The 19698-nt window shown below is 35.9% G+C and overlaps 1 long non-coding RNA gene across 8 annotated transcripts in view; it reads right to left on the bottom strand.

Moving 5' to 3' along the window:
• Window positions 1-19698, bottom strand: part of LOC106510382 (uncharacterized) — a 331715-nt gene that overhangs the window by 37707 nt on the left and 274310 nt on the right. The window contains exon 6 of one of the 8 annotated variants that reach the window (XR_014804067.1): window positions 15721-19130. The exons of 6 other annotated variants lie outside the window; for them this stretch is intronic. This is a non-coding gene — a long non-coding RNA (uncharacterized LOC106510382). Of the gene's footprint in view, window positions 1-15720; window positions 19131-19698 lie in introns of those variants that run through there. One more of the 8 variants, XR_014804072.1, reaches the window with a different exon arrangement.

The raw sequence follows: 19698 nt of genomic DNA, 5'->3' as shown, positions 1-19698 counted from the left end.
CTATTTATCACATCCTATGTTTATTTTCTTTACAGCCTTTATCAATCTCTAAAACTGCTTTCCTTATTTATGTTTCTTGTCCATTTTTTATTTTTATTTTTTTAATTTTTATGGCCATACCTGGGCATATAAAAGTGCCAGAGCTACAGGTCGAATCAGAGCTGCAGCTGCAGGCCTATGCCACAGCCACAGCAAAACTGGATCTGACACGTGCAACCTACACCCGCAGCTTACTGCAATGTCAAGATCCTTAACCCACTGAGCGAGGCCAGGGATCAAACACACATCCCCTTGGAGACTATGTTGGATTCTTAACCCACTGAGCCACACGGTACCTCCTTATTCATTTTTTATATTTCAGTTCTGAAAGAGCTCCTTGAGGGCAGGAATCATGTCTGTCAGTAATTCTAGCACTTAAGTCTTTTTCCTGTTCCATAGAAGGGAGCTAACATATATTTGAATGCAAACAATGTCACTGTCCTCTACAAATTTCAATGAACGAGGACAGACACATTAATAGATGCCATTAAGCTATACATTAAGTTGCAGCGATAGAGGTAGATTTTGAATGCTACTTGATCAAGAAAGAAAGATACCTAATACATTAGGGAGAAAATGGAGGGGGCAATAGACTGAGGAAAAGTGATACCTAACCTAAGGCATGATAATAAATCGTTAAGCTGGTCATTTGATGGAAGGAGAGAAGGGCAAGGATGGTATAAGGTGAAATACAAAACAGCAAGCAGTGGAACTATTGATTAAATGCCAAGTTTGAGTTAGGGAGCAACTGGAGGAAAAGTTGAATAGTTTTAAAAGGAGAAGAATAGAGGGAGCATTGTATGCATGTTCGGGGGTTCAGATTTAATCACGGAGTAGTAGATGAAATTAAAGATTTTGGCAGCAGCCTACTGTGGTCTGATCCATGATTTAGATGAATCATTACAGCAGCTTTGTGGAAGTACTTACAACAAACCAAAATAGGGACCAGGATACTTGGTGGAAGACTCTGAGGATAGTCAGAGGGAAATAAGATGATCCATCACATTAGGTCATGGTGGCTGAGATAAGATGGATAAGGAGGTAAAATTATCAGAATTTAGTCATTGATTGACTACGTGGAATGAAGAAGTATTAGTGGTAATAGGGAAACACCCAACTTTTTTTTTTTTTTTTTTTTTGTCTTTTTGCCTTTTCTAGGGCCGCTCCCGTGGCATATGGAGGTTCCCAGGCTAGGGGTCTAATCAGAGCTGTAGCCCTGGCCTACACCAGAGCCACAGCAACATGGGATCCGAGCCACGTCTATGACCTGCTCATGGCAATGCTGGATCCTTAACCTACTGGGCAAGGCCAGGGATCGAACCCACAACCTCATGGTTCCTAGTCGGATTTGTTAACCACTGAGCCACAATAGGAACTCCGGAAACACCCAACTTCTAACTTAAGCAACTGAGTGTAAGCAAGAGAGAATTCTCCAGCAGACTGCCTTCGTACTCCATCTGTACCGTCCTCTCTCCTGGGTCTGCAGCCTGCCAGCTCACCCTGCAGATTTGCTCTTGACAGTCTCCATAATTGCATGAGCCACTTACTCACAAACATCCCTTTCTATATATACACACATCCTATTGGTTCCCTTTCACTGGAAAAAGCTGACTAATACAAGTGTGCAAGTAGAGCGTGAACCTTTGATGGAGAGCCATAGCCCACATTTCCAGCCGCCAAGTCCATGGGCATACCCTATATAAAACTTGCCTCTTCAAGGAGGACAACACATGGTCCAATACAGTCACTTCGTCCAGCTCAAGGCTCTCTGAGCGATGTTGAGATTTCTTCATCCAAGTTCAAATATTGTTCCAGCAACAATGAACTTGAAGTTCAAGCTCAATGCATTTTGAGTTACCTCCTCTCCCCCCGACCCAGTAGATAATATTGGCACAGGGACAGGAAGAGCATCATAAAGCCTCCATTCAGAAAAAAGGATCAGAGACACCCAGCATGCATTACTCCATAGCAATAATTTCCTGCTGGGCAGGCATTATGGGCACCCCTGTCCTGGCACTGGGAGAGTTCCTTCATTGCATGCTGATTTTACTAAGAAGAATATCCTTCGCTGCTGCTCTTTGAGTCCCTGGTCCCAGCCCTGCAAGACTTTTTTTCTTGCCCTTTATTCTCCATGGTCACATGTGAAATGAGCTTGGGGGCACAGATTTTACAGCTCCTTCCTGTTGGTGTCTGTTTGGGAGTTCAGTGCCAGGATTAGAGTAACAGGATTTGGTTATTTTGACACTGCATTTCTTCCAAAAACTAGCTATACATCTTATTTAGTTTATTCAAGTCAGTTTAATTGTGGCAGCAAATACACCTCAAGATGTTTCCTAGGTATATGTTCAGCCACCTTTACTTCTATGCTTTCTTACCCTTACACCAACCTCTCTCAACTAAAAGGTATGTATTTCTGAGGCCGTCTGAAGTAATAAACGTGGGTGGGGCAATGACAACCAGCCTGAATTCCTTTGTTTCTTAAGAGGTTTTAATGAAGTTATTGCCTCCAAAGCCTCTTTTTAACAAATCACAACCAGAAATTATTTATTACCATTTTAATAGACTATTATTTTAGATCAGTCTATATGAATCTAAGTTCAGAGCACAATTGAGCTGAAAGTCCAAAGTATGTACCTGTCCACAATCACACAGCCTCATCTGCTAACAACATCCCTCTCTGGAGTGGTATCTTTGTAGCAATGGATGAAACGACACTGATACATTATTATCAACCAAAGTCCACAATTCATTCTTGGTAACACACATCCTTTAAATTTAGACAAATGTATGGTGACATATATCCACCTTTGTAGAATTGTACAGAACAGTTTTATTACACTAAAAATACTCTGTGTTCTGCCTATTCATCTCCCCCCACCACAACCTCTGGCAACCACTGATTTTTTTTTTTAACTATTTCCATAGTTTTGCCTATTCCCGGATGTCATATAGTTGGAATCATATAGTATGTAGACTTTTCAGATTGGCTTTATTCAGTTAGCAATATGCACGTAACTTTCTTCCATTTCTTTTATGTTCTTCCCAGCTTTACTGAGTTATGGCTGATAAATTAAAAAAAAATTGTACATATTCGATTGAATAGGAGTTCCCTTGTGGTGCAGTGCATTAAGGATCCAGCATTGTTACGGCATTGACCTTGGTCGCTGCTGCGGTGTGGGTTTGATCCCTGGCCCAGGAACTCCCACATGCTGCATGTGCTGCCAAAAACAAATAAACAAACAAACAGTAATAAACTGTTCAACATGTGTTTAAGGTGTACAACATAATGATTTCATATGCTTATTCATTGTGAAATGATTACCACAATCAAGTTAATTAACATATCCATTACCTCATGTAGCTATCTTTTTTGTGTGTGTGGTGAGAACTTAAGATCTACTCTCAGCAAATTTCAGATTTTCAATACAGTATTAATTATAATTACCATGGTGTATATTAGAACTCCAAAACTTACTCATCTTATAACTGAAAGCTTGAACCCTTTTTCTCTGCATGTCCCAACCAACCCCTATCTCCTGGAAACCACTATTCTACTTTCTGGGTCTACAAGTTCGACTTTTCTTGATTCCATGTATAAAGTAAGATCATACAGAATGTCTTTCTGTATTTGACCTATTTTACTTAGCATAATGTTCTCCATCTTGTCACAAATGGCAGGATTTCCTACCTTATAATATTGTAATATATACATATGTAAGTATATCTTTCTATATACATATAAATTTTTTTCTTTATCATATTTTCTTTATCCATTTAGCTGTCAATAAACACTTAGTTTTTAGGTTGTTTCTTATCTTGGCTATTAAAAATAATGCTGCAATGAATATAAACGTGCAGATACTTCTTTGAGATAATTATTTCATTTCCCTCATATATATATGTCCAGAAGTGTGTTTGCTAGATCATATGGTAGTTCTATTTTTAATTTTTGGAAGAACTTCTATTCTGTTTTCCATAATATGCACAATTTACATTCCCACCAAAAGTGCACAATATTCCCTTTTCTCCATACCTGTTATTTCCTGTCTTTTTAATAAAGGCCATTCTAACAGGTATGAGGTAATATCTCATTGTGGTTTTAATTTGCATTTCCCTGATAATTGGTGATATTCAGCACCTTTCATGTGCCTTTTGGCCTTTGTTCGTCTCCTTTGGGAAAATATCTACTAAGGCAATTTTCCTACTTTTTAATTGGGTTATTTGATTTGTGTGTGTGTGTGTGTGTGTTCTTGGTTTTACTTTGTTTTTGCTATTGGGTAGTGTGAGGTCCTTATATATTTCAAATATTAACTCCTTATGAAATATTTTATCCCATTCTGTAGGTTGTCTTTTCATTTTGTTTGTTGTCTCTTTGGCTTTACAGTTTTTCAGTTTGGTACAGTCCTATGTGTTTATTTTGCTTTTATAGCCTGTTTGGTGTTATATCCAAAAAAATCACTTCCAGGAAAAAATGTTCAAGAAGCTTTTCTTGTTTCCTCCAAATGTTGTATAGTTTCAGATATGGCATTTTAGTCATTAATTCATTTTTAGTTAATTTTTATGTATGGTGTAAAATAAGATCCCAATTTCCTTTTGTGCATATGACTATCTAGTTTCCCCAACACTACTTATTGAAGAAATTATCCTTTCCACCATTGTATATTCTTGGCATCTTCATCAAAGACTAGTTGACATATATGTATAGGTTTGTTTCTGGGCTCTTATTTGTGTTCCATTGGTCTATCGTCTGTTTTTATGCCAATACCATATTGTTTTACTTACTCTAGATTTGTAGTATCATTTGAAATAAACATGTGTGATGCAAAAGGAAACTTGTTCTTTCTCCGGATGGCTTTGAACTGTTCAAATCACCATAATATAGTTTTTATCCTTCATGCATTTACTGGGGTGTATCACGTTTATGGATTTGCAACATAGCGATATACTGAAACATTCTTGGATCCCAGGAATAAATCCTACTTGGTCATGGTGTATGATCCTTTTAATGTGCTGTTGCATTTGGTTTGCTAATATTTTGTTGAGAATTTTTGCATTTATATCTATCAGGCATATTGGCCAGTAATTTTCTTTTTTTACAATGTCCTTATCTGGTGCTATGAAGATAATGCTGGCTTTATAAAATAGTTTGTTGTATTTGGTATTAATGACTCATAAAATTAAGTGGTGGCTGTAGAAGCCAATTTGTAGGTGATTGTGAAGTGAGTGCGTTTTAGAAAAGGATTTAGAAAAAGAAACAAAAGTTTGTTTACTGAGTGATTATTGTTCCCTGGAAACATAGATGCTTGTCTTAAGACTACCAACCTTCATTGTGCTTGATAATTTTCTTCTCTTTTCATATTCTCTCAGTTTTCTCCCATGTACTTACTAGATAACAGACAGAGTCATCATAATTAGAATAAAATCCAACATAAGCTACTTCATAAAAAAATATTTTTTGTGGTTAGTGTTATAAGATTAAAGAATTACAACAGCCTTATGGAGTCATCCAACCCTCTTTTCTGTGATAGCTGCATAATATATCAGTCATATCTGTAATACTTTATTCTCTTTGGTGTGTGAAATCCCTTTTCCCTCTTGTTAAATTGCTAATCGCTTCCCCAGTGGTTTGCTATTTGCTTTTGCCTTGATGGTTTTATAAGTTTTTTTAGAGCTTTTTATTTAGTTTTCTAAATTGATAACCTCATATGAATTTTACTTGTTAACAGGAATCCCTTTGAAAACTACTTACATCTAAGTTCCTAAATTCAATGTACTCTCTAAACCTCATCTTGCCTACTCACTCATTAGCTATAGATTAAAATAAAATACTGCTTTGTCTTCTAGACTGAATCCAAAACCTGAGATTTCATTTGCCATTATGACTCCCTAGCTGTAAAACAGAAACTAGATCTACAGCTCCCCTGATTAAAAAAGGCCACACATCAGTGCCTAACTCAGTCCATACTTTCTCAAAGAAGTTTACAAAGATCCATTTTTTTCTATGAATTCACTGATCTAACTTGAGATATAGCTTTTATCCTGATGATGTATGATTATTTAACTTCTAAAAGCTATGCAATTTATTAAAACTAAGGAAAAAAAAAAAGTTCACCTAATTTTACCACTGCCCACCCTAGCCACTTGCAACCACCAATCACCTATTCTTTGTGTCTGTGAGCTTAGTTTTAGTTTTAGTTTTTGTTTTTTAGACTCCACATATAAGAAAGATTATACACTATTGTCTTACTTTGATTTATTTCACTTAAGTGAAGTTCATCTATGTCATCAAAAATGACAAGATTGCGTTGTTAATGACTGAATAACTTTCCATTATATATGTATTACACATATTCTTTATCCATTTCTCCACCAGTGAACACTTAGATTGTTTTCATGTCTTGTCTATTGTAAATAAAGTTGCATTGAAAATGGTGGAGGGGGTGGGGTGGTGCATGTGTCTTTTTAAATTAATGTTTTGTGGTTTTCTTTGGATAAATACCAAAAAGTGGGATTGCTGGATCACGTAGTAGTTCTATTTTTTAAATTTTGAGGAACTTCCATACTGTTTCCATAGTGTCTGCCTCAATTTACATTTTCACCAACAGTGTACAAGGGTTTCCTTTTCTCCATATCCTCGCTAAGACTTGATTTGTTGACTTATTGATAATTGTCATTCTGACATATGTGAGGTGATATCTCACTGTGGTTTTGGTTCTCATTTCCCTGATGATAAATGATGTAAAGCATCTTTTCATATACTAGTTGGCCATTTGAATGTCTTATTTGGGAAAATGTCTATTAAGACCTTCTGCCCACATTTTAATCAGATCATTCATTTTTCTGCTATTGAATTGTATGAATTCTTTGTATATTTTGGATATTAGACCATTGTTAAATATATGATTTGCTATTATTTTCTGCCAGTCAATACGGTGCATTTTTGTTTTCTGTAATATTTCCCTTTGTGGCTTTCTGTAATATTTTCCCTTTGTAGAAGGCTTTTAGTTTGATGTAGGCCCTTTAATTATTTTTGCTTTTTTTTTCTTTTGCTTTTGGTATTAGATTTAAAAAAAAATTCTTGCCAAGATTTATGTTATGGAGATTACTACTTATGATTTCTTCTCTGATTTTATGACTTTGGGTCATATTCTCAAGTCATTAATTCATTCTGAGTTAACCTTTGTGTAAGGTGTAAGATAGTGATTGCCTTTGTCTGTGACTGTCTTATTTTTCCAACACCATTTATTGAAGAGACTATCCATTCCCTCATTGTGACTCTCCTTTGCTCCTTTGTCATAAATAAATTGATTGCATACACGTGGGCTTATTTCTGTGCAGTCTGTTCCACTGACCTATGAGTCTGTTTTTATGACATTGCCAAACTGTTTTAATTATTAAAGCTTTGTAATATAGTTTTAAACTTTGACATCTCTGGCTTTGTTCTTTTTCTCAAGATTGCTTTGTCTGTTCAGGTCTTTAGTATTCCATGCAAATTTTAGGATTTTTTTGTTCTATTTCTGTGGGAAAATATTGTTGAAATTTTGCTAGGGATTGCAATAAATTTGTAGATTGTTTTGAGTAGAATGGACATTTTAACAATATTAATTCTTCTAATTCATGAGCAAGGACTGTCTTTCCATTTATTTGTGTTCTCTTCAATTTCTTTCATTAATTTCTTGTAGTTTTCAATATACAGGTCTTTCACTAACTTGGTTAGATTTATTCCTAGGTATTCTATCATTTTAGGTCTGTTGCATATGGGACTGTTTTGTTAATTTATCTTTCTGATTGTTCATTGACACTGAAAAGAAGTAGAGCAGATTTATTTTTTGTATATTGATTTTTTTATCCTAGAATATTACTGAATTCATTTACTAGTTTTAATAGTTTTTAATGGAGTCTTCAGGGTTTTCTATATATAATATCATGCCACCTGCAAATAGCGACAGTTTTACTTTGTCCTTTCCAATTTGGATACATTTTATTTCTTTGTCTTGCCTTATTGCTCTGACTAGGACTTTCAATACTACATTTAATACAAGTAGAGACTGGACATTCTTGTCTTCCTGATCTTAAAGGAAAAGTTTTCAGTTTTGCACTGTTGAATGGATATTAGCTGTGGGCATATTATATATGGCCTTTATTATGTTGAGGTGTGTTTCCCACATACTTGCTTTGTTGAGTTTTTTTAAATCATATATAGATGCTGAATTTTGTCAGTTTCTTTTTCTGCCTCTATTGGGATGATCAAATGGTTTTTAACCTTCATTTCGTTAATGTGATCTGTGACATTGATGGATTTGCAGATGTCTAACCATCCTTACATCCTTGAAGTAAATCCCACTTGATCATGGTGGATGATCCTTTTAATGTATTGTTGTGTTTTAACTAATATTTTATTGAGGATTTTCTTGCCAATATCATCAGGAATATTGGCCTGTAATTTTCTTTTCCTGTGGCATACTTGTCTGGTTTTGGTATCAGAGTCATGCTGATCTCATAAAATGTGTTTGTAAGATTTCTACCATATTACTTAACTTTTCATGTGTTTTTCTTTCCCTAAAAAAAAACAGTGATTGTATATTTTGCTTCTTTCAATGCTTGGACACAATAGATTTCAATGAAGTAATGAAATATATTGATGATGAATGATCTCAACTAGAGGGAGGAATGTCCTAGTAATAAGTAATTAAGATAATGAAAAAAAAAATAGATATTGTGCCATTTCTTGGTTGGGGGTTATATGGGATGATTGTGAACAAGAGTAGATTCTCAGAAAATGAAAAACTAGGCAAGATGAATGAGCTTGTTTCTGTGACGAACTTGAAGGCCTTTTTCACAAATTCTTAGGTAGAAAATGCAGCAAGAAGATAGACTGGCAATGGTGGAAACTGCTGGAGAGCTGTCAAATGATAATTATGTTTGACAGGACAGGAATCACTGCAGAATTTAGTAAGAGTGATTTCAATGGAGTGCTGGACCCAGGAATCAGCAGTTTTAGAGGAACTTCATGATTTGTATGGAGGATGACTTTAGATAACACTGAGTAACATTGTATTAAACTATTTTTACAGACTTAAGTGGGAAAAAATTTGATATTGGACACAAAATTAAATGACTTGATTTTCTGCCTACATACATTATGTATTTAGATTATTATAGATTATTCTGCCTAAGCAAGGGGTCTTGTTGTTACTGGATATAACCTGCCATCTAGGTGTTTTCTGTTTAAGTGACAGGAATTTCAATTAAAACATTAGTGATTAATATTCTAAGTTACAAGATGTGGCTTTCTATACTCATTTCATGTACCCTAGATATAAGGGAGTTTTTATTGTTGTTGAAAAAAAGAATTATTATAAAATTAAAACTCATAATGTTTCCCAAATAAGACAAAGAAAAAATATTTTAAACAAAAGAATAAAGAGAAATGTCATGTGTATGCATAAGAATGGATTTCCAAAGGATAAACATTATAGGAAGAAAATTTTATGCAGATCTCACTGTACTGAAATATATATAGAAATTATGCTGAAAAGGCTATTTTACAAATATTTAATGCAAAAATAACTATATTAAAATAATAAGAAAAGCCATTTGTAATATTTATTTGACATTTTCACAGAAAGTAAAGATTTAGTAATAATTAAATATGAATAGCATCAACTGAAAGAGGCTTACAATAATTTTATGTAATAACAGATCTAGCATTGAAAACTTCCTGCTCTCAGCTCTATTTTTGAGAATAATAGTAGAATATACACATATCAAGAGACCATTCTTTAGAAAAGATAATTGTGTTTGTCTGTGCATTCACATAGATTACAGAGAGACATAATGTGTAGGAATATAATTTTAATTATGTAAGGTAGTGGGTTCAAGAAAGTCAGCTGGTAATTAATAACCCTCAGGGTGTTTTAATTGTTATTTTCCATTTCTGTCAACTTGTTTCTGAATCCAATAAATAGTTGATGAATCATGCAGTAGCTAATGGAAAAAATATATTATTCAGTGCCTTTTGTACATAACTGGACTTTTATTATGACACTGCTATTTCCTGCTGTCCAGGAAGCAAAACCCAAAGCAATCTGAACATAGTTAACAAATGGAAATGTATATATTCAAAATACTAAAGTGGGATTGCAAAACTCTGAAAAAGATAATGGAGGATAATTTTGGAATATACATCAAGAAAAACATCCTAATCTATTTGAAAATTAAATGTTTTTAATTCTTTAAAACACAAGGAATAGAATCAGTTAACAATATGTACAGTAACTAAGATTTCTGAATTCACTTAGAGAGCTGTACATCACAATTCCCAAAGCAAGCATTACATAGTTTCTGCAGAATAGCACATATTTGTTGGCCTTCTTTCCTTCTCTTCTTAATATTTCCAACCTCATGTTTTGGTTGTAATGTGTTTTAGCCATTTGCTATATCCTGTCCCAGAAAACCTAGTCAATTTTAAAGGGTGAAAAATTGAATTCTCTGGTTTGCAACTTTAGCGTCTCATTCTAATGACAATGGACATGGACATGAATGAGACGGTTTCCCTATGGTAATAATCACTTTGGAATGAAGAATTTATAGAGAAAAAAGCATTATTTGTAAAACGTATTTTGAGAGATATATTAAAATCAGTCAAGGGAGTTCCCTTCGTGGCTCAGTGGTTTACAAATCTGACTAGGAACCATGAGGTTGCGGGTTCGATCCCTGGCTTTGCTCAGTGGGTTAAGGATCTGGCGTTGCTGTGAGCTGTGGTGTAGGTTGCAGACGTGGCTGGGATCCTGCGTTGCTGTGGCTCTGGTGTAGGCTGGCAGCTGTAGCTCCGATTAGACCCCTAGCCTGGGAATCTCTATATGCCGTGGGAAGCAGCCCTAGAAAAGGCAAAAAGACAAAAAATAAATAAATAAAATAAAATCAGTCAAAAAGAAAACAACGAATTTTCCTCACCTACCTAAACTCACTCTTATTCAGGGAAACTTCATGAAAAGCAATAATTTCACGAGTTAATGTAATACACATAGTCCTAATCTTTAAGTTCCACAGAACCAAGGCGGTCAGACCTTGAAAGTCTCCTCTAGGATCTGGAGACAGAATCACCATAATTGGTGGGACTACCCCACCACTTACGGGAACCCAGGATCTGAACTTCCCAAGGTTTACAACAAGCTTTCCCATCTGTGGAAGCCCAGCTTCTTAGCTTTGGCTTCACAGTGAATTTTCTACCTCTGTATCTTCCAAGTGATTTCTTTTTACCTGGGAGCAAGGCTTTCAGAATTCTCAGGCATAATCCTGTCAGACTTCTCTCAAAAGTATAGTTTCATATATAAGAGCAAAATGATATTTGGTATGGGCATATTGCTCAGAGAAGGAGTGATGAAGTCACTGCCTTGTGAGGGAGGAACTCAGAAGGAGAAGGCAGGTATAACCCAAAAATTCAGGCTTCCCCATTCTGTGTGTGGTCACTGATTTGCATGTGACTATCTAGATCCTACAAACTGCAGTATCCTGACTGCCCGCATGGATTTTTTTAAACCTTATCTATTTATACTTTTATGATTTTTTTTTCTTTTTTTGTCTTTTCTAGGGCTGCACCCACAGCACATGGAGCCTCCCAGGATAGGGGTATAATCGGAACTGTGGCCACCGGCCTGTGCCAGAGCCACAGCAACGCCAGAGCTGCATCTTCGACCTACACCAGAGCTCACGGCAATGCTGGATTCTCAACCCACTGAGTGAGGCCTCATGGTTCCTAGTCAGATTGGTTAACCACTGAGCCACAATAGGAACTCCTATTTTTAAATATATATATATTTTTAGAGCATTTTTAGGTTCATAGCAAAATGGAGCAGAAAGAATACCTATATATCTCCTTTTCCCACACATATACAAGTCTCCCTGCCACCTACATCCCCCATCACCGTGGTACATTTGTTACAAGGAATAAATGTGCATTGACGCATCATTATCACCTGAGGTCCAATTTCTTTCTTCTTTTTCTGTCTCTCTTCTTGCTTAAAAAAAAAAATCTTTTCTATTCCTCTGAGGACTATTTTTATTTCAGCATTTCAGAAGTTTCCAATTATTTAAATAATAGATTTTGACAGCAGGATGAAATATTATGTCATTAGCCTTGATCTCATTACCCACATTTCTTTAAACTAACAGGTGCAGAGAACTATGAGTAAGTTAGTTCAGGATTTAGAAAATGTCTGTTAATCTGCTGCTTCCTAACTAGCCAAGAAACAATACGATCGATATATATCTCTGATCCCTCTATTTTTGGATGAAAAAAATGTATTAATTTATTTCAAGTGCCAGAATTGCATGCTAAGGCCCAGCTGGCTTTTATGGTTCTATATGATAGGACAGAATCACTCGATCTGGCAATTCAAATGCCATCTATGCACCGTTACTTCTTATCATGTTACTGAGTCCAAACTCATTCCACTCACCACATGACAGCCCAATAAATTGGGAGATAAGTGTTTGGGCAAGGAATACAGACTTTATCTTTTATTCCAAAAGCCAGCAGACCAAGAAGATGACAGACAAAATGTCCTGGAGAATAATTTTGCCCCAGTCAGAAACTGGGCTTCATTTACACTAAAAAAAAGGCAGGGTGGGCTGGGGTTGGGGGTTGGTTGTTGCAAACTTCTTAGTGCAAGAATTCTTTATTCTTGCAATTGTCCACACAGGTCAGGTCACTATGTTCCTGTAAACCTTCAATAAGATAAATATTCTTCTCCGTTCTGCAAGTTTTATCTCAATATGAATGGGTTCTTAAAGGTCAGAGCCCTGAGAATAGGCTATCCTCTATATTTCAGGCTATAGGCAACATTCTTTTACAAAAGGTTCAGACCCAGCATGACTAAGCACAGAAAATAGGGCACAACGTTTAAAGAAAAAGAAATAGATCTGAGATGGAGTCAGATTTATTTTTCGCTAAGACAATTACAAACAATTTACCTCTGACTTTTCTGCTTTCCCCATACCTGGTGGTATGTTAGGGGGAGAAGAGAGGGAGGTGGCCAAGCTATTTCTGGTGTGACTCTTTGCTATGGCTTTTGACTATAGGTTGCATATATTTTACCATCTTGGATGGTCTCCCTAAACACTGATTCTCTCAAATTGATGATGCAATGCACCATGCAGGGCTGCCAGCTGATCAATACAAGTTGCAGTTTGTGCAGCCATCTGGTAGACACGGGGAGTGTCATTGACCTTCCTCCTCCCTCTGCCAGTTAAACCGCAAGTCCGATCCTATGACATGGGCTATGGCACCAGGTTAGCTCTCTGGAAAGGTATTCACCATAGGACAATTAATCTGTGCCTTTTATTCTCTAAGGGGTCAAATTCAAAATAGAAAGATAAAACGGACTATTTCTTCACAAGCAGAGTAACACCAACAAGGATGGTCTAAATCTGCCAAAGGCTCAGAGTATACGTTATGCTTCAATGACCTACATAATCGTTCCAATCTCTGCTCCTCTCCTTTTTCTTCTCTGCCTTCTCACCTACTCCAACAGCACCTTCTCAGTGAGGCCTGCCCTGACTTTCAAGTGCTTAGAAGGACTTAATAAAATAAAATAAAATAAAATAAAATAAAATAAAATAAAATAAAATAAAATAAAATAATAAAATAAGCAAAAATGAAATAGAGCACAAGAACTGGTGTGCTACAATTTAATTACAAGTTTAATAAATACAATCAGCTATTTGTTTTTCATCACTCAGACTGCAACCACCAATAGGTACAGAATTTCACTTTCAATAGTTGTGATCCCATCAGAAATGACCCAGGTGAAATCCACTCCTGGTCACATCATTCTACACTTCTCCCTCAGTCATTCAGGCGTACCCACTCACGCATGCATTCATTCTCTCTCCAGATCTTTTTTAAGGACCCACTCAGCCAGGCATTGAATCATGATCTCCGAGCAAACATTGTTAAATAAGACAGACATGATCCCTGCCCTTATAGAGATTTCGTTATTGTCGGGGGGAAAAATAACAAAAATAATTAAACAAAATAATTGCCAAAGGCTAATTTTTATATGATGGTCAGGCAAAGACTCCTTCAGAGGGAAATCTTAATCCTACATACCTTTGGAAGAGCTGAAACTATAAATGACTTTCTTTTTTTAAAATAAATGTTATTGAAGTATAGACGACCTACAATGTTGTTTAAGTTTCAACTGTACAGCAAAGCGAATCAGCCATACATTTACATACATCCATTCTTTTTCAGAGTCTTTCCCCATACAGGTTATCACAGAGTATTGAATAGATTTTCCTGGGCTATATAGTAGATTCTTGCCACTGATCAATTTTGTACATAGTAGTGTATATATACAAATTCAAAAGGATACATGCACCCAACTGCTCACTGCAGCATTATTTTCAATAGCCAAGACAAGGAAGCAAGCTAAATATCCATCAACATGAATATCCACCCACAGGAACGGACACAACAGACTTTTACATAGATGAAAAACACTTTGGGAATATGGAGATCACAGTTTTTTATAAACAACTTATTTCTGAATTTATTTGAATATGCATTAATAACAGAAAGCGTTATGAAAAATGATATGGTTTAGCAAACTTGCTTTTCCCAAAGTATACATTGCAAGCAGTAAAAAGGGAGAAAATTTTAGCTACCTGTTGGTTAAAAAAATTGAAAAACTCCATTTACCTTTCTGAGCTTTCAATCTTCAAAAAATAACAAAGACAATAAAAATATCTACTATATCAAGTCTTGGACTTATCATTATAAATGAAATCATGGCACACTACTACAAAACATGTAATAATAAATTTTAAAGCATTTTTTGAGAAATATCTAGCCTGGTGATAATTAGCCTGATACCATGCTGTAAAGTGGAAAATTGACAGAACACTTTTCCAGCTATAATGGAAAAAGATAAAAATCATTATACAAAAAAATACATATATATAATTTAAAATATAAATGGGTCAAAGACTAAACATCTCAGAGAGGTTTCAGTTTATTGTCACATATGATCCAATATAAATGGAAATGTGATTCAGGCTCCAATGATACCTCAATGCAATCTTATGCTCTTTACCTACAAAGAGGAGGCAGAAGAAAGAAAACGTGCTACCATCCATTTACTGGCCATCAAAGCTACTCTTTAAAAATATATTTTGGAGTTCCCATCATAGCACAGCGGAAACAAATCTGACTAGGAACCATAAGGTTGTGGGTTCGATCCCTGGCCTTGCTCAGTGGGTTTAAGGATCTGGCGTTGCCATGGGCTGTGGTGTAGTTCACAGACGTGGCTCGGATCTGGCGTTGCTGTGGCTCTGGCATAGGCTGGCAGCTGTAGCTCCAGCTAGACCCCTGGCCCGGGAACCTCCATATGCTGCGGGTATGGTCCTAAAAAGAACAAAAGACAAAAGACAAAAAATAAAAAACAAAAAATATATATATTTTGGAGAGCTTTAGGATTACAGCAAAATCAAGATATACTTGTAAGAAAAGATGTCGCGGTTTTCAACAGCTACATGTGTCTTCAATACTTCTAATATTATTTGTAATCATTAACACTAGGAAAGAGCAAAACAAAGAGAGAGTAAACACTTTTCCTAGATCAGTCACCACATGTTCTTTGGTCACTGTCAGTCCCCCTAAGGAATTCGTCAGCTTGCCTTTTTTTTTTTTTTTTTTTTTTTAATCATGGTATGTCACATGTCACTGGTCAAGAGGTTAGCCTCTAGCACAAGGTTTCATCAAGATTTAGTAATTAAGTTTTTCTTCCTGTGATAAGGAATATTTTAAATGTAATTACTTAATGAGAACAGGCAAAATGCTGCTAAACCCTAATTGTTAAATACCCAGGAGTACCCGAAAGCACTGTAGACCATCTGCCCTGAATTTTGAATGACTACCGATTTCAGGCCTATAAGACAACCAAATCAATTCAGAGCACGCTGGGTTCTTTGTTAAAGGACACCTCATCTCCACTACCAGCAAACCCTATTTATTTCAGCTTTGTAAGCTGATGCTATGACAAGATTTCAAATGTTCTGATGAGCTGTTTTTGAAAACCATTGAAACAGTAAATATCTCCTAGAATTGATCAGTATAATTTGTCAATTTTTTTTATGAAGCAAGTCACTAACAAGTTGGGTAAGTAAGCTCAAGATGTACAAAGCCTGGTTCAGTAACAAATATAATATTAAAATACAGCAAAACAAAGCAGGGTTTGGAAACAGGCAGGTTCCAGTTCTACATCCAAACTTCTGAAGTTTTGGACAAGTCACTCAAACTAATTGTCTCACTTATGAAATAGGAGTAATAATCTTACTTTGTAGATTTGTTGGGAGGTCTGCTGAAATGCGTGCCTGATGGTCAGGCATATGATAAAATGTGCAGTTAATATCATTATTTTCCCAGTTGGCCAAGGGGCCAGCCACACCCCGTGTGAAATCTTTCCTGACCTCTGAGTTCAGTATTGACTGATTCACTCCCCATGGCTCAATGATGGTTCTGAGTAGTCAAAGGAAAGCTAAGGATTGGGCTTTTGTACTCTGGAGATCTAAATTTTAAATTGTGAAAAGAAAAAAGACCTGTCTTTCCAACCACAACAAAATAAAGAAGTGAAGAGTAAATGGGCCAAATATGAACAGCACATTTTATGCCTGATTTACTGAAGTAATTGCCCGTATCTATCCTTACTTCTGACTCTTAAATTCATCTTTAACATCTAAGATCCACAATGCTTCATTTTGTTCAGGAGACCCAAGCATAGTTAGGGACTTCACTGATCAGCACGGAGGTTCCAAGCAAAATTCTTCATGGAATTATTTCCCAATTGATAAATGTCCACCTCTAGAATTCTCTTCCTTTTACACACATGAAATTTCTCTGTGTTCAAAACCCAATAATACTAAGCATCTATAAGACAGTAAATTGATACCAACTTCAAAATATAAACACATAAAGTAACAGGATTTTATAAGATCTGCTTTTTTACATTTTTTAAACATTCTATAAAAAGAATATAGGATAAGCAAAATGCTTGTCTGTGTCTAACTGCAGGCACAGTTTTAGCTCTTTCAACTGCATTAATCCTTCAAGATATCAAACCTCTCTCAGAGTTTATAACAGCATTCAAATTTCTCTCTAGACAGTTACTCTTTCCATATGTTCCTAGCAGAAAATGTGACTGAAAGCAGAAGTTCAGAGAGACATGCGATATTCAGTAATATAAAATATTTTTCAGAAGAGCAAAAGGAACCCTCTAAAGAAAATACTCACTGGATTGGTATTACTCAAATGTTATCCAAGTACCATTTCTTTGGTAATTGTTGTTTTACTTCTGAGTTAATTTTTTTGGAGATTTTTTGAATGTCCTTGTATTAAGATTTTTTTAATAACAAAGGTTATTATTTTAAGTCTTATTTCAAATATTCTCCAACTAAAAAGTATAGCCGAAGCCATTTTTCAAATGAGACTTTCCTCCGCTGTCTTCTGAAACCATAGGCATCATTTGATACAATAGGGCAATTGTTTGGGCTGCAGCACATCACAGACGCTGATGTAGTCCCCAGAAGTATAAGATGTGTCATGTCACTTAAAAGATTAAAGCTAACATAATAGATGAAGGAAATCCTTCAAATGATTATTAAATATTTTTTTGACAGTTACACTTTAATCTTGGGACTATAAGTGGTAGTTAGTTTCTGAAAAATACAGACAGTAATTTCTCTAAGGATAAAAGTATTACCACTAGAGAGCTCTCTACGGCATAGATGGGTGAGTGAGGGATGCATAGCAAATGTAGCCTGAAATTTTGAATTATATTATGGGATAGAACAAACTAGGAAAAATTTTAAACATCTTCTTAAACATAATACAACAATAAAGCAAAATGTTTACTTATTGAAATCTCTCTTCATGGGATGGAAAGTCTGTCTTCCTGCCTTTTGAATTATAAAATCTTTAAGACTCCAGTTATTTCATTTTATGTAATAATATTCTTGAAGTTTTATCAATAAAAGGGATTTTTATTACACTAAAGGAACACTTAAAAGCAACCCAGATAAGGATGGCAAACACATGGCCGGAATAATGCCTCTCCTCCCTCTCACCATGCTGCAAGCCTTCACTGTACACTTCCTCAGTATGATAGTTAATTTTATGTGTCAACTTGACTAGGCATAGCACCCAGTTGTTTGGTCATACAGTCTAGATATCTCCGTGAAGAAATAGAACTACCATGTGATATTGAAATCCCACTCCCGGGCATTTATCTGGAGAAAAACATAATTCAAAAAGATATATGCACCCCAATGTTCATCGCAGCACTATTTATAATAACCAAGACATGGAAGCAACCTAAATGTCCATCAACAGAGGAATGGATAAAGAAGATGCGGGAGCTCCCATCGTGGCTTAGAGGTTAACGAATCCAACCAGGAGCCATGAGGTTCTGGGTTTCATCCCTGGCCTTGCTCAGTGGATTAAGGGTCCAATGTTGCCATGAGCTGTGGTGTAGGTTGCAGACATGGCTTGGATCCCACATTGCTGTGGCTCTGGTGTAGGCTGGCAGCTACAGCTCCGATCAGACCCCTAGCCTGGGAACTTCCATGTGCTACAGGTGTGGCCCCAGAAAAGAAAAAAAAAAAAAAAAAAGATGTGATATATTTATACAAGTGAATATTACCTAGGCATGAAAAAGGATGAAATAATGCCATTTGCAGCAACGTGGATGGACCTAGAAGTTATAACATTAAGTGATGGAAGCCAGAGAAAGACAAATATCTTATGATTTATATGTGGAATTTTTAAAAATGATACAAATAAACTTATTTACAAAACAGAAATAGACCCACAGACACAGAAAACAAACTTATGGTAACCGAAAGGGAAGTAGGGGGAGGGACAAATTAGGAGTTTAGTATTAACATACACACTACTATATATAAAATAGATAGGACTTCCCTGGTGGCCTGGTAGTTAAGGATCCAGCATTGTCACTGCTGTGGTTCCAGTCACTGGTCTCATGCGGGTTTGATCCCTGGTCTAGGAACTTCTGCATGCTGTGGGTGTGGCGCTAAATAAATAAATAAATGAAATAGATAACAAACAAGGACATACTGTAAAGCATAAAAAACTATACTCAATATTTTATAATAACTTGTAAGGGAAAAGAATCTGAGAAAAAATGGATATATATGTACATATAACTGAATCATTTTGCTGTACTGTTGAAGAAATTCTGTCTCCAGGCTGTCCCATCAATTTTTCACTGCATTTCCAACTTGCTGGCCTGCCCTACAGATTCCACAGTTAGTCAGTCCCCACAATCAGAAGAGCCAATTGCTTAAAATGAATCTCTTTTAATATACACATTGGTTCTGAAGAACTCTAACTACTGTACCCAGTTAGTCCAGGCACAGTCTTTTCTCAATGCTTAACTCCAGGCAGCCACTACGAATTAAAGGGGACACATATAATTAAACCTCGTTGCCATTTCTATACTAGGAGATCTTATATTTAAGGAAAAGGCATATAGGATACTTGCAGAAAGTTAAAAACTCCTTTTGTGGTGTGTTTGATCACCTTTGTCATCTAAGTACAGTTTGTTATTTAATCAGCTTGCTTACATCACAATCACAGCT

Source organism: Sus scrofa, chromosome 5 (assembly GCF_054392235.1).
Source record: "Sus scrofa isolate SSC_HxYL_T2T_F1_AM1 chromosome 5, Sscrofa_HxYL_maternal_Yorkshire_Landrace_v2.0, whole genome shotgun sequence".
Classification (NCBI taxonomy): Eukaryota; Metazoa; Chordata; class Mammalia; order Artiodactyla; family Suidae; genus Sus; species Sus scrofa.
This window is presented reverse-complemented; position numbering and strand designations above follow the sequence as displayed.